Raw genomic sequence first — 4025 nt, forward strand, 5'->3', positions numbered from 1 at the left:
ATTTCTATTTCTAGTACTACTAATATTAAGATAAACTTCAAGTTTGGGCAATCTGAACAAACCTCTGATGTCATCTGCTGATTTTCAAGACCAAGTGGAGTATATGCAGAAGTTGTCCTATCAAGGATTTAAAGTCTCTTTGGTATAGGATTATGAAAATATGAAAACCTAAAAAAATACTTTTTTAAGTGTACTTTATTTTAATCACATTTTCCATCTGTTTGTGTTCAAGAAATAAATGAGAATAACTTCAGAAGCTTAAAGCAACTGAAAGGGATTAACAATGAAAGACAAAAGGACTTGGATGCCTTTTCTCTAATCCAGAGATAGGGAAACATGGAAGTAATTTCTAATTTCTTACAGGGAGCTAGGTAAGTGTGTATCTTCTAGCTTGCCCATATTACTGTCTACCAATAATAATATATTCCATCCAGGTTGAAGATAACACATATAAGAAACAAAAAGACTAAAATCTTAGTATTAAAATATTTGCAATATTTTATAAAACTGGGGGCTTTATATGGCATTTGCAGGCATTCATATATGTACTTCCTTTATAGCTCTAGTCATATAAAATGAGCATCCCTTTTTACATTTCCTTCAAAGAAATCTCAAAGATTATCTTAGTTACTAAATATTTAATGGAAACAAGGATAGAAAATCATTTAACAATCAGAAATGTAACTGACCATTCACTTTGTCAAGGCTTAACCTTTTGCCATATTTGTTTCAGACCTTTTTTCTTAAGGAAATAAAACATTACAAATACATAGTTGACACCCCTCAAGTATCCCAATCTATTTCATTGCCCTCTTTCAAAAATAACAGCAACAACAAAACATTGATTATCAACTCTAACAGAACTAAAGTCACAACAGGTCCTCTTTAAAATGGTGTACCTGTATGCTCTGTCATCAACAGCTTGTAAGATGACTGATTTCTTCATCTTAGGATGCATAATGGTTTGTCACCCCATCCCATAATATATTAGAGAGTCTTTATATCTCAACACTAAAGAAGTTAAGCATTAGGCATCAGTGATAGGCAGATATGGAAGATTAAGACAAGTTCCCTTTTGTATCTCACATAGTTGGTATTTTTAAAATACTCCCATTACCTCTCTAATCCTCCTTACCCATTCCCTATTCTTTCGTCAGAGTGCTTAAAAACCAAATCTGATCATGCCACTCCCAACTTTGAACTCCTGGGTACCTTTCCATCACATTAAAGAGAAACTCCAAGCCCTTTACACCACATGGCCAACAAGGACACCTCAGTTTGCTGCTTGTCCTCTGCACTAGCTACGTTAATATTCTTTTAATTTCTTAAAGTCACCCTGCCCTCGCACTGCGTGGTATCTGCCCTCAGCAGCTCATTCCTGCTGGGTGTTCAAAGGACAGTGCAATAGAAACTCAGTATCTGGCATCGTTGGTTTTCTTGGCTTTGTGCATGTTAAACCTGGTATTTTTACTGAAACAGTATTCTTAACGGTTTTTTATACTGCTCAGCTTGAGATAATTTTCAAGAGGAAGTAATGCTTCTCCTTTTCTAGGGTGTTTGAAATTGAGAACCAGACAGATCCACACTCAGACCCTAAACAGGGCCCTGAAGTAAAGACATTGGATCCCAAAGATTATAGGTGGGGAGTTCTTAAATTATGTCCGTATTCAAATGGAGATGCAAGAAACCCAGCTGAAAGAACTCTGGAGTGACAGTGACAACTGTGGATTGATCAAGTTCTTTTTAAAAGGGCTGTTTTGAAGATTATGATTCTAACTTTGGAGGAACTATGGTGATGAGCAGTGACTGGCAGTGGAAGTGATCACATATAAAAACTCCTTAAATAAAAATTTATTGGCTTTAAAAAAAAAAAAAAAGTCACCCTGCCCTTCACTTATTTCTTTCACTTGAAATGCTCTTTCTCCTCTGTAGTTAGCCAGCTCTGAGTCATCTTTTAGTTCTCAGGTTAGAAGTTCTTTAACAGAAAAATTTTCCCTGGCTTCTCCTCACATCTTATAATCTTGTTAAATCTCTTGGGTTTTTAAAATCATAATTTGCATTCACATACTTATTTGTATTTGTTTAATGCCTGTTTCTCTTATTACCCTGCAAGCTTCATGAAGATGGGGACCTTGATTTTTTTTTCTGTACATTTTTAAAAAATCTTTATTTTATTTTATTTATTTATTTGACAAACAGAACACAAGTAGGCAGAGAGCCAGGCAGAAGGAGAGGGAGAAACAGGCTCTCCACTGAGCAAAGAGCCCATTTTTCTCTATTTCTAAATTTACCAGCATTGTGCCTATCTATGATATAATCAGTTATTATTTATTGAATAAATAGGTGGAGATTTCCTATTCCAGACCTCAGTATTTAAGGCTTTCTTTCCCCAAACTGTGTAATTGCCCTAATCCTTCTCTCTCTTTCTCTACCAATTTACATGTATCTCCTCTTTACTTTTTTTTTTAAGATTTTATTTATTTATCTGACAGATGGAGATGTCAAGCAGGCAGAGAGGCAGGCAGAGAGAGAGGGGGGAAGCAGGCTCCACGCTGAGCAGAGAGCCCAATGTGGGGCTCGATCCCATGACCCTGTGATCATGACCTGAGCTGAAGGCAGAGGCCCAACCCACTGATCCACCCAGGTGCCCCACATCTTTACTTTTCACCTCTACTTCTTTCCCACACACCCCACCCCACATCTTTCTCCCACTTAGAGAAATAATAAACTAAGGGTTCGTAATAACAAAGTATGTCTTATATTGATGATATTAATTCTAGTCTATTTCTACTAAGTTCTGCAAAATAAATTGTCCCTATTACATGGCATACATGCAATGAAAGATTTATTTCAAATTTTAGAAGAATCTCCTTTGAAGATACCTTAAGAACACCCCCCTGGGTTCAAGATGACTTTAATAAGCAAAACGGTCAAACTAATAAAACAAGTAGCTATTTTGTCAGTATGGAATGAGCCAGTAACACTCAACTATAGGCTTGAAGATAATGCCAGTCCAACAACAACTAAAAAAAAGTGGTTTTGAACAGAACTGCAAGGATCATTAACTGCAGCTGAACAGTCACGTTCCCACAGGAAGTTCTTACAAGTATGATACACCATCTTGTCATGTAATATTCAGAGATGCATTTGGAGGTTTAAAATTGGATTCTGATTCCTGATATAAAAATTTCTCCAGTCCTAGTTTGAAAAAAAAAAAAGAAACAGAAGCAGCAAACTCACCAAATTCCATGCTTAAAATTAAATAAGTCAATACTCTGAAAAACAATGTTTTTCGAAAAGTGATCAATGTTTTTACATACATTTTTCAACCTCCACTGTTTACCTCAAGGAATCCCACCAAATTAAACCACGTTTCCTTTTTCTGCAAGAGCTCTGGATAGGACTTTAGTGCAACATTAGAACTCATGTCTCTCTTTCTTCAAAACAGATATTCTCAGGGACTCCTGGGTGGCTCAGTCAGTTAAGTGTCTGCCTTCAGCTCAGGTCATGATCCCGGGGTCCTGGGATCGAGTCCCATATTGAGCTCCTTGCCCGGCAAGGAACCTGATCTCCTCTGCCTGCCACTCCCACTGCTTGTACTCTCTCTGACAAATAAATAAAATCTTAAAAAACACCCTGAGATATTCTCAAAATTGGAATAATTGTACTGAGAAGGAGGTAAAGCAGAGGCAAACTGTTCTTACCCCCAAAACAGCTAAAGCTACAAACAGAAAACACAGTGTTGAATCCAAAATCCAAAATTTTGACTGGAGGATAGTGCTAGTAGCTATGTTCTTCTGGGACCTTTCTTTAGTTGCCCAGAAACCCACAATTCCCACCCTGTTCAGAGAGATACTCCAGAGCAAGGAATGACCAAGCTTCCAATTTCCTTACTATTGCTTCTAAACCAGTGATTAAAAGTAAAAGGATGAGAGAAGGGGGTGAAGGATCCTCCAGTGAAAACATTAAGGCTGATTTATGCATTTATTCATTCAACAATCATTTGTTGAGTTCTCATCCTGAGT

The 4025-nt window shown here is 37.0% G+C and overlaps 1 non-coding gene across 1 annotated transcript; it reads left to right on the plus strand.

The window, feature by feature from the left end:
* The first annotated feature begins 1343 nt into the window (after positions 1 to 1343).
* LOC116592251 lies at positions 1344 to 1481 on the plus strand. The gene has a single exon (XR_004286415.1). It is a non-coding gene; the product is annotated as a small nucleolar RNA SNORA8 (small nucleolar RNA).
* The last annotated feature ends 2544 nt before the right edge of the window (positions 1482 to 4025 follow it).

Source organism: Mustela erminea, chromosome 5 (assembly GCF_009829155.1).
Source record: "Mustela erminea isolate mMusErm1 chromosome 5, mMusErm1.Pri, whole genome shotgun sequence".
Classification (NCBI taxonomy): domain Eukaryota; kingdom Metazoa; phylum Chordata; class Mammalia; order Carnivora; family Mustelidae; genus Mustela; species Mustela erminea.